Consider the following 12,500-nt stretch of genomic DNA (forward strand, 5'->3'; position numbering starts at 1 on the left):
GTATGCTGTATTCTACTGGATGATGCGGTTGTGGCTTTAGTGCAGCGAGGAATGTCTTTCCCAGTAGCCTTGAGGGAACAAAGACCAGGGAGGGCCAAATGGCATGACATTTCCCATTTCTCACTAGAAAGGCTTGATTGCTGCTGGTCTGGGAAAAGAGCCTGTGTTTCAGCCATAGTGAAAGAAAGGAAAGCAGACTAAAGGGAAATGCTAGACACTATAACTGACATAATACTACACTTAAGGGCGAAAACGTATCCGAATCTTTTTATGTAAATAAAAATCCATTTCATTTAAAGCAAACACCTTTACTATACCTTTCCTAGTTACATGTAATAGTATAAACATTAGATCTCCTGAAAGTATCTACAAAGCTTAAAATAATGTGATACAAGAGAAGTGTGTGCGATTCTTCTTTACTGTGGAGGCTTAAACCGTATTCAGAGGGCTTAATCCGTGATCAAACATTCACCTTGACTAACAGCTACAAAAAGGGCATGAGTGACTTGATTCAACCAGGCTGGGTAAACAAAAAGGTGACACAGTGACTCTATAAACTCTATTCTGAATTTAAAACAGCATAACGCTTCTCTATAAATGCTAGCCAAAGTTACACCATTTGAAGACGTCGACAGAATTTGACGTGCAATGCATTAAGAAATAATAAGTAAATACGCTGATCAGGCATAACATTATGACCACCTGCCAGATATTGGTGTTGGTCCCCCTTTCCTCTGCCAAAAACAGCCCTGACCCAGCACGCACTGTGTGTTCTGACACCTTTCTATCAGAACCAGCATTAACTTCTTCAGCAATCTGAGCAACAGTAGCTCATCTGTTGGGTCTTGCTGCCTAATATATGCCACCCACTAACAGGTGCCATGATGAGGAGATAATCAGTGTTATTCACGTCACCTGCCAGTGCTCATAATGTTATGGCTGATCGTGTGTACAGTGTGACTGGGTTTAACATGTGCATGAATAGAAATGTTGCCATGCTGTAGTATTCTGTGCTGCTTTTTCCAGCTCCCTAGAAAATAATTTATGTTTTTTATGCATTAGCTTTTAAGATAAGCTTTTCCAGAAGCGGTGTAACGTCACACAGCCTTCTTTCTTCTAATGTGATTCTATTCCAGAGAAATAAAGCATTGTAAGTAATGGTGACCTTTATCCTCTCTGTGAAGAGGAAATAGTGTGAGACTGGTGACTGCTATTTCCTTTACTATAAATCACCACACGAATGTAATCATATGAACACATTCTAAACATTTAAATGTTGTTGAAGTAATACAAAGTGTAGTTGCAGATGGGAATCTTAGTTAACGTTTGTGATTAATCTCTGTGATAGAAGGCACTGTGTTATAGTCGCCTCAGTCAATGAGCCTCAGCTGAGACATCCCATTGTCCACTGTGAGCTGTTGTTCATGTGACCCACCCTGGCCCGTACGCTGAACCCTTGTTTAATGACCCGTACTAACGCCAATCAAAATCTATCATTAACCTTTGACCTGTCTAGGGGTCGCCCCCTAAAAAACCAGCCGTTTTTCCCGTGTGGAAAAACATCACACACAGTGTGAATTGAACAACCGCTGTCCTGTACAGGAAGCAGGAAGTGACCTCTAAGGCTTTCAGTGAAAGCATATTCAAAGGTTAACATCAACAACAAAACATGATACTGAATTAGCCGATCATGATATAAAAAAAGATTGCTTTTCTCTGGTAAGGAAAGCTGCAGTGTCTACCAGAAACACATTTTCTTTTTGATTGGCTAAATAGATTTTTTTCTTCAGGAGAACAGGTTTATTATTAGAGGTTTGAACACGTTTAACAGCCTGATAGAGTGCACTTAAGAAACAGTGTTAACTTTTCAAAATGGATCCTCTGATAATGTGTTTTTGTTCTAAAAGAGTTGTTTTTGTGTTTAATGGGGAAAAAGACATGTCTGAATCCTGATTCACATCCAATCTCACATCACCAGCAGGGGAGAGTTTTGTAAAATATTGGTGACATTGGTAACATTATGAGCAGTGAGAGGTGAAGTGAATAACACTGATCTCCTCATCATGGCACCTGTTAGTGGGTGGGATATATTAGGCAGCAAGTGAACATTTTGTCCTCAAAGTTGATGTGTTAGAAGCAGGAAAAATGGGCAAGTGTAAGGATTTGAGCAAGTTTGATGAAGGGCCAAATTGTGATGGCTAGAAGACTGGATCAGAGCATCTCCAAAACTGCAGCTCTTGTGGGGTGTTCCCGGTCTGCAGTGGTCAGTATCTATCAAAAATGACCAAGGAAGGAACAGTGGTGAACCGGCGACAGGGTCGTGGGAGGCCAAGGCTCATTGATGCACATGCGGAGCAAAGGCTGGCCCGTGTGATCCGATCCAACAGATGAGCTACTGTTGCTCAAATTGCTGAAGAAGTTAATGCTGGTTCTGATAGAAAGCGGTCAGAATACACAATGCATGACAGGTCAGGGCAGTTTTGGCAGCAAAAGGGGGACCAGCACAATATCAGGCAGGTGGTCATAATGTTATGCCTGGTCGGTGCATTCCTGTTAGAGGTGATCATACACAATGACTGCCATCGTCTCGTTTCTCAAATTTTCTTGAACAATGAAGTGTGTAATTAATTAGGACACAGCATTAGTTGTTCTGCCAGGGAACTACATGAGTCATACTTCCTAAAGTAATTAACACATTAGATTACAACAACACCAGTCACACTGATATACACAGATTCCTGTTGAGTGTAAACTGATGTGAAAAGCAACCGAAAGTCTGCTATGGTGTGTGACTTTTGCTCTTGGATTCTAATTTAAATGTTAAACAAAAGTAAGCTTAAGAGAAATCCTGCTGAAAACATAGCACCAAGCAAGTAAAACCCGATGCTGGGGCCAAAAATTCCTTAGCTCTCTGCAACCAGACTACAGGTCGAAAGCACATTTCCTCAAGTGTTATAGTATCAGTATCAGTTTTGTCCTCAAACTTTAATGTGTTAGAAGCAGGAAAAATGGGCAGGTGTAAGGATCTGAGCGAGTTTGACAAGGGCCGAATTGTGATGACTAGTCGACTGGATCAGAGCATCTCCAAAACTGCAGCTCTTGTGGGGTGTTCCCGGTCTGCAGTGGTCAGTATCTATCAAAAGTGGTCCAAGGAAGGAACAGTGGTGAACCGGTGACAGGGTCATGGGCGGTCAAGGCTCATTGATGCATGTGGGGAGCGAAGGCTGGCCCGTGTGATCCGATCCAACAGATGAGCTACTGTTGCTCAAATTGTTGAAGAAGTTAATGCTGGTTCTGATAGAAAAGGGTCAGAATACACAGTGCATGACGGGTCAGGGCTGTTTTGGCAGCAAAAGGAGGACCAACACCAATATCAGGCAGGTGGTCATAATGTTATGCCTGATCAGTGTGTATACATACATACAGCATATTGTAATGTGTTGTATGCACATGTGGTCATAATGTTATGCCTGGTCAGTGTATATAGCCCCATAATGCAATACCAAAATCTTTTCACAAATACAAAGCTTGTGCAATGAGAGTAACCAGGACCAAAATCATGTGTAGAATATTTAATTTGCCTTCATGTCTTTTTACATAACACATTCAGGTTCTTATACTATGACCTTTTCAAAATCTTTGCATGTATACAGAGTATGAAATAAACTGTTGCTATTCACGTTTACACAAATTAATCTTTTAATAATAAATGAACGCAGACTGGAGTATGAATATCTGTTCGGTCAGTTCTGTGGGTCTGAACCTGACCTCAGGTTACTGTCTGTGTATTTAAATCTGTCTCGGTTATTTGACTTAAGAACTAACACTTTTAATAAAGAAGATACACTAACTTTTAAAGTGGTACATACAAGCTGTGTTTTCTGTGAATGCACTTTTGTGCTCCTCTGAGGAAGAAATCAATAACAGGTCCTGCTATGCGCTACACTGTGGAAAAAATTTCAAAAGCTTATCAAAAACTGAGCCATGTCTGTCACTGTTAATAACAGACAACTATTTCAATTTCAAGTTTCTGTTCACACAATCTATTCCAGTCAGAAAATTCTCAATAAACAGACCGAACCCACTGATATTTATCACTAAAGTAAACACAGTGAAGTCTAATAACACTGGCAGCTTGTTCGAACCTCTTCACTGAACATAGTTCATCTTCCCACGGCAGTACTGAACTGAGATAAGGCTACTGTTCTGAAGGACTTTGACTCAGGGAATGACATCACTTTGCTCCCATCAGCCAACTCTGACGTAGCCTTTATTTGCCCTTGCTTTCACAACACAGGTGTCTCCAAGGCAATGGACACTAGTGTTTGTTCTACAAGTAACAGCTCTGGCTGTCTGTTGGCCAGCTCTTGACTAGAGATCTTAGGCTATAGAGGCATGCAAGTTGACCTTCAACCACTTTTACACCAATAATAACCCTCTAATGCCAAGGAGCACTTCCGTTTTAAATTCATAAACAGCAGCACTACACCAATCAGGCATAACATTATGACCACCTGCCTAATATCGTGTTGGTCCCCTTTTTTACTACCAAAACAGCCCTGACCCGTCATGTACTGTGTATTCTGACACCTTTCTATCAGAACCAGCATTAACTTCTTCAGCAATCTGAGCAACAGTAGCTCATCTGTTGGATCAGATCACACGGGCCAGCCTTCACTCCCCACGTGCATCAGTGAGCCTTGGCCACCCCTGACCCTGTCGCAGGTTCACTACTGTTCCTTCCTTGGACCACTTTTGATAGATACTGACCACTGCAGACCGGGAACACCCCACAAGAGCTGCAGTTTTGGAGATGCTCTGATCCAGTCGTCTAGCCATCACAATTTGGCCCTTCATCAAACTCGCTCAGATCCTTACACTTGCCCATTTTTCCTGCTTCTAACACATCAACTTTGAGGACAAAATGTTCACTTGCTGCCTAATATATCCCACCCACTAACAGGTGCCATGATGAGGAGATCATCAGTGTTATTCACGTCACCTGTAAGTGGTCATAATGTTATAGCTGAACGGTGTATATCCTGACTGGAACTAGATATTTTGTGTTTTCTTCTTTCACCTCATCAGTGAAGCTTCCGCATCTGACTGTGACTGCTCACGCTGATTAGGAAAATAATTTTAGGTCAAAACAGTATAAAGTAGTAAAGGAGAAAAGGAAAAAATACATAAATGAAGGGAGTAAAACAGATGTGTGCTAAAAACAGACTTGGTTTTTAAATATAAAGCAAGCGCAACTCCACCAAAAAGTATAGACCCACTATTGCAATAATTTGTACGCCTGAAATATCCTTCAAGTTTACCCTCACCAAAAAACTTTAAAACTATAAATACTAGGCAGAGCCTCCACCAGCCTGAACTGTTGATACAAGGCAGGTTGTGTTCATGGATTCATGCAGTTGGCATCAAATTCCGAACCTACCATCTGTGTTGGAGGAAAAATGGAGAACAGGCTACATTTCTCAATCTTCAACTATCTAGTTTTGGTGAGTCTGTGCCCACTGCAGCCTCAGCTTCCTGTTCTTGGATGGCAGAGGTAGAACCTGATGTGGTTCAAGTCTCAGCATGTTGTGCAATGTGAGATACTTTTCTTCTCACCACAGCTGCACAGAGTGATTATCTGAGTTCCAGTAGACGTTGTTAGCGTGAACCAGTCTGACCATTCCTCTAGTGATCTCTCTCATCCACACGCGTTTAGTGTCTTCAGAACCGTCTTCACTCACTGGATGTTTTCTCTGTGTCAGGACAGCAGGGTCCACACAGGCATGAATAATCATAATTTATTGCCAGTGTTGAATCTGCATGCGAAGACATTTTAGCTAAGAACAAAATGATAGCCTATATAATTATAGGATAAATAGTTTGGAATGTTTACTTTGTTATATCATCAGTATGTACACACCATCCACCAATCTGTGTCATTTTACTAGCTATCTTGGGTACAGCTGACTGTGGGGTTGCGTGTAGCTTCTAGGAAAGTTCTTCTGCTTTAAAACAAAGATCTTATATTTTTAGCATGCTAGCTAGGGCCTTGCTCAAGGGCCCAACTGTGTTAGTGGAAGTGCTATGATTTGAAACAAAAACCCTGTGATCAGGAGCCAAAAGCCTTAAAGACCGTGCCACCTCCAGCTCATGTTGTATTACATCAAGCATATTTAATGATGCCATTTGCAAATTCAACCCTTGGGACCAGCAGGAGCAAGTGTGCTGAAGTAAGTGAGATTTGTGGATAAGCTTAGATCTACCACTTTAAACAAGGTCAAGACATTTTCTTCCCTCAGGAAAGCTGGTAAATGTCTTGATATAAATACACACTGCGGTAAGGATTATTGAGAGAAGGAAAAGCCAGACACTCCTTTGGGAGAAGATGGCTTGAGTTTTTTTTTTTTTCCCTAAAAGACTGTTTGTGTGTGCGTGTTCATTCTCAACGACTAGGCAGAACACACACATTGAAAGAGCAAATATTTGACAAAAGAGAAACATAAATATGAAAATTGAAGCAAGTTGACATCCCCCACAGAGCATCGGGAATAAAAACATCAAATGAATTCAGTGTGAAACAATGATTTGATAAAGGCAGACAGATGAAATGCATCAGAGAGCCAAGTCACTGTGGTTAAACTTAGAAAAGCCAGAAAACATTCCTTATGACCAGAAAACAAGGAAAGTTACATGTAGGGCTCTTTATTTATTTCCATGGACCACTTTGAGCGGCTGACTGACTGCTACTATAAGTGGCTCTGCGGTCCAGGTTACCTGAAAGAGCATCTGACCGCACCACCTCAGAGTGTGTATCTGGCAGGAAATAACAATACCATCACTGTAATTGACATTTAATAGCAAATAACTCAGCAAATATCCTGGATGTATTTTCTAACATGACGGTATTTCCATTAGAGCATCAGTTTAATGTATTCAGAATCCACAGGCTTTGTCCAAGCTATGATCAGACAACGTTATTATCTAACAAAGACCCAAACATTTTACACAACCCAGGTGAATGATAAATGAGAAGGACTTTTCTTCTATTTGGACTGAAACACATATATTAACTGTCCACTTTATTAGGAACAATCATGCTGTTATCTAATCAGCCAATCATGTGGCAGCAGTGCAACACATTATTGCACAGATTCAGGTCAAGAGCTTTAGATAATGTTCAGATCACGAAGTGTGATCTCTGTGATTTTGACTGAAGCAGGGGTTTTGATGCCGAACAGGTTGGTCGGAATATTCCAGAAACTGCTGATCACCTGGGAATGAAACAGGCCAGAGTGGAGTAGGTCCATAAGCTGCTGTAGTGAATTTCATTAGGCAGATATTATTGATAAAACTACTGCCAAAAAACTCACTAAAAATCAGAAATTAACCATTCCTGGGCTGACAAAACCAGACCTCCAGCTTCACTAGAGTATCTGGGATATATAGTCAATAAATGCCACCAAAAGTCACCAGCCAAAAGTATGTGGACACATGACAATCACATCCATGTGCTATTTGGTTCAAGTGGTTCGTTGGGCTCTGGGTCGTTGACCGGAAGATCGGGGGTTCAAGCCCTAGCACTGCCAAGTTGCCACTGTTGGAACCTTGAGCAAGGCCCTTAACCCTCTCTGCTCCAGGGGCGCTGTATCATGGCTGACCCTGCGCTCTGACCCCAACCTCCAAGGCTGGGATATGCGAAGAAAGAATTTCACTTTGCTGTAATGTATATGTGACAAATAAAGGCTATATGGCAAAAAACATCTAGGGATATTTCACAAAACCCATTAGGAAACATGCAAGAACTAACATAAAACACTTTTTTCTATTATTCTGACACATTATACTGATACAAGTCTTGCTTCTGAAACATTAAATTGTGCAGTGGCGGTCAAAAGTTTGCTGTCCCACTGAAAATGTGTGCATCACTCAGTTGCACAAGTAAAAGAGGCTGACTGGTTTAAAATGCCAGCATTAAATGTAGATTCGTCCCATTTATTTGCAATCAGCAGTGATCGGTTTCAAATCCAATCGTGTGGTACTTAAATCACCTAGTAAGAATCCAGAAATGCTCATCGGTTTCCATTTTTATTTGCTCGTCTCTGAAGCACAAGAACCCTGTAATTAGCGCTAACTTGGCTACACACAGTCAAATGAGACTCAAACCAACGGCTCTGTTTTCAGACTCAGTTGACCAGGAGGGAGGAGACAGTGGTGGGAATGGAAAAAGCCGCCAGGGAAAAAGCAGAAACCAGAAGAATTAGACCTCTTGGTTTTCATTCACTGTTTAATATTTCACCAAAATGGTCTGTGCAACAATAGTTTTACTGCATTGCGCTTTAGATCAGCATGAGATCTATAAAACATGCTAATCTGTAGAATATTAAATTCACACTGAGATCTTCCTTCTATAGTACGCTTGTATTTCTATATTTTTTAATATGCATGGCAGCATTCTAGCTCATAAATGCTGAAATTGGACATCAACCTAAAACATGAAAGAAAACGGAGAATTTCGTTCTGTTATCTGGAGATAAGTCACCGTATAAGATACCTTTCATATCCTGTTGCATGGAGGTACTGCTGAGAAACACTGCAGCAGCTAAATATACACACAGCTGAATCAACATTGCGCTGGCTTCTTAGTGTAGACTTCACTGGTTTGGCACCATTTTTATGTTTAGCACATGCTATATGTACATAATATACAAAGGATCTAAACGTTTTTAAAAGAATTGAGAAAAGGTTTAGATCTTGAGAGCAACAGCAAAGCCATGTACCGCAAGCCTATAAAAACAGATTTGTTAGAGTGATGTGTTAGTTTGAAAGGAAAAAATGAGAATGAGAAATAATAATAATAATAATTCTTATTGATATTATTAATATTATTAATACTATTATGACTCTCAATAATAATAACAATAATAATCCATTAAAAAAATTACAGACAATAATTATAACCAATTCAATTAAACAAACAATCCTTATCTAATCCATTTATCCTGTCTTTTCTCTCCTTCTTGCACCTTGCTGTAAGCATCTTTTACATAAAAATGGATTAAAACATAAATGGCCTGTTAAAAATAATGGTAACATTTTAATTTTAAGAAAATATCTGCTTTTTGGACAAATTACTTCTTATTATAGCCAGGCATTTTCTTAAAATTAAAATGTTACCATTATTTCTGAAGGTAATCTGCTTTTTGGACAAATTATTACTTCTTATTATAGCCAGGCTACCTTCAGAAATAGCCCCTAAAATATTAATATAAAAAGTTTTATATGTATCTACATTGATCAGGCATAACATTATGACCACCTGCCTAATATTGTGTTGGTTGCTGCCAAAACAGCCCCGACCCGACAGTGCTCATAATGTTATGCCAGATCAGTGTGTGTGTATATGTGTGTATATATATATATATATATATATAAAAAACACAGTTCACTGGTTAACCTCAAATGCCGGAGTTACTTCAAATTACATCCAAATGACCATGTGCATAAGCGTTAAGCTGAGAGAGACATGACTTTAGACCTCATGGGATATCTTACTGCACAAAAAGAAAAGTTTGCAGCATAGTCTCAACAATGGTAATAAAGCCATCCTGTGCAGTAAAATGAACGGAAAACAAAGAGGAAGCAAGCACAGCTCAATACAGCATTTTATGGAACCCTAGTTCTAGTAGTCATAGTGTTTGTGTCCGTGTGAATGGATGAGAAAGAAGAGAAAACAAGGACACAGGGACTGAAAAGCAGAGAAGGAGAAAGAGTACAAGAATAAGTGTGCTTGGCCATGACACTCCTACGCACAGCATTAATGACTGTTCTGGTAGTGGGAGGCAGGCAGAGACACTCCCTAAAGATTACAGCATAACAAGCTACACCAAATTCACCTGAAGACGATCAGTAACGTCTGTTTACCGTCATCCAGACCTCCAAGACTAACCAAGGAGGTCTTGGCAATGAAAACATTAGGTTTTATAGATCAAGGTTTTATAGATCACTTGATAACCTGATAAAAAAAATATATATATACAAAATGCTCAATTCTTTTCATCAGTTAAAGTGAACACACAAATACAGCCAGCTATGGAAATAAAATACCACAGAAGCAGATATGATTTGGGTGGTGCATCACTCTCAGCACAGCAATCGCACAAACACGGCAGTGAAACATCAGTATGTGGCACTGTAATGTGTCTGTCAGGTGCCGCAGTGTTGCCAGGGATTTTAAGCAACTCAATATCGCCGCTGGGCTGAAAGAAAAGTCCATCATCCAAACGTTTCAGCAGTTTCTGCGGCCAGAACCTGATACAGTACACCTTAGAAAGGTACGCCTGATAAAATACATAAAACATGAATATAGGTATAGAGTTAGTATAGAGCACTAAATAATCTGCCAGCTGAGTGTATGCGGGACATCGACAGCAATCCCCTGGCACATAATGAAAGCGCATCCAGGAATTTTTGTTGGCAAAGTGCAGAAGTGTTGATTTGAACAGGATGTAGAACTTGGGCCTGCAAAATGCCACTAGCAGAAATTGATCTGGCAGCAGGCTTCGAATTTAAATGTCAAAGTCATGTTTGGATGTGAACTTTCCAAATCAAGTCTTGGCCATGGAGCTGAGAGCACTCAGTTCTCTTATAACATGACCTTCCTAGGAGACTTGTGTGATAGATATTTTTGTTTTTTTTCCTCATCACAATTTACCTTGGTGAAATCCACGTTAAATGAAACCCCACAAAAATGACCCAATTGATTTGTGCAGAAACAGCCACAGTGGCTTATGGCAATGCCTGAAAGTTCTGCCTAGCTCCCGGCAATGCCAGGCTGCTACTGAGTCTGCCCTTAACCCATTCCAACAGTTTGCATATACAATAAAGAAAAAGACACACACACACCAGGGATCCTCACATATCTGTGGACTCACAATCACACATATTCTAGTCTGCATGTGCGTAACCAAACAGAATAAAAGTGGTTAAATAAAGAAGATGAATTAGCAGTCAGGGAATGCTGTGGTGTCTCTGGAGCTGCTTTAGGCAGGATGATGGCTGTGGTCCCTGGCAAAAGAGGAGACTTTCCATGAGATTCCTTACAGCATTGTGCAATGAACAATAAATACTCTGTCAATGTACTGTTATACCATGGCCAAAGCTCTTCCTTGTCATTTGCTTCTAATCATGATTTGACTCCTACATAAATTCTTCATGGCCATGACAGGAAAAGAACACGGTTGGAATCAATATAGTTTACATTCAGCCGATGAGCTTTATTAATCCAGGTTATAAGAGATGGGATCGTGGAATGCACGTCTCTATAAAGACATTTCAGCCTTGAAACCCACAATAAGCAAAGTGGGCAAAATAGACTGTATTGCCAAAGATTTATAAGGACATGACAATCACATATGTGATACACAATTGTTTAGAATGTCTTTGCATGCTGTAGTATTACATTCTCCTTTCACTGAAACTAAAGGGGCCCAAAACCTGCTCCGGCTCGTCACTGCCCCTGTGTAAAATCGAGGTCCACAAAGACATGGCTTGCCAAGGTTGTCGCGGAAGAACTCGAGTGACCTGCACAGAGCCCTGACCTCAACCCTACTGAACACCTTTTGGGATGAAGTGGAACAATAAGTTCACACCAGGCCTTCTTGTCCAACATCAGTGTCTGACCTACAGATAGATAGAAACTTCAACACGCTGGAGAGGGGAGTGATCATTTCTAGTTTCTATACAAGTGAGAACAGGAACTAACATGTTCTCCAAATGTTCCACAACAACAAAAGTAACTACAACAGATACATCGTGTTGGTCTTTAATAAACAGCAAACGTAACAATTGTCAAGTATAAGATCGATAAAATATTTTGGAGTCACAGTTATAAGAAAAAAAGAAATCGCCTTCACATCACACCAGACTATCTTTGATTATTTTCCTGTAACAGTATGACCCATCATTTTTTTATTCATTACATTTTAATCTGCAATCTGTGTTGTACCAGATGGTGGATTAGGGTGTCCTGGCTGTAGGCTTATTTGGAAAACAATGACATTCAACAGAAGGTCCTGTGCATTTTTCATGGGCAGCATGTTACTGTAAGTCCTCAGTGCTCTGTGACGTGTATGTAATTTGATTACCTTACTGCTCCGAACCACTCCTGAACGAGGAGAGAGAGTAAGAGAGAAGACCGGAACAATAACACGCCAATGTTTAGATTACAAAATCGGCTGAATTAGACCATGCCTACACCTCCCAGAAACGATAAAAAAAAATGTTAAAGCTGCTTCTTGACATAATTTGGCCTCGAACTCTCTGATCTCGTATTAGCTACGCATGTCTCGGTAACATTTACGACTGAGACTCTCAAGAGGAAGACCATAATATCACATCACAGTAAGAAAACCGACATTCTTTGCCAAAGCACTTCAAAGCAGGCCAGAGCTAAGTGACCCCATGAAGGATGGGAAAGCAAAAGAGCAGAGACAGGACAGAAA

General features: G+C 40.3%; 1 protein-coding gene across 3 annotated transcripts in view; it reads right to left on the bottom strand.

Annotated features, from left to right (window-relative positions):
• The window catches only part of tanc1b (tetratricopeptide repeat, ankyrin repeat and coiled-coil containing 1b), a 131,370-nt gene that overhangs the window by 102,284 nt on the left and 16,586 nt on the right, over positions 1-12,500 (bottom strand). The gene's annotated exons all lie outside the window — the stretch shown is intronic.

The sequence above is a fragment of the Hemibagrus wyckioides genome, linkage group LG06 (assembly GCF_019097595.1).
Source record: "Hemibagrus wyckioides isolate EC202008001 linkage group LG06, SWU_Hwy_1.0, whole genome shotgun sequence".
Classification (NCBI taxonomy): Eukaryota; Metazoa; Chordata; class Actinopteri; order Siluriformes; family Bagridae; genus Hemibagrus; species Hemibagrus wyckioides.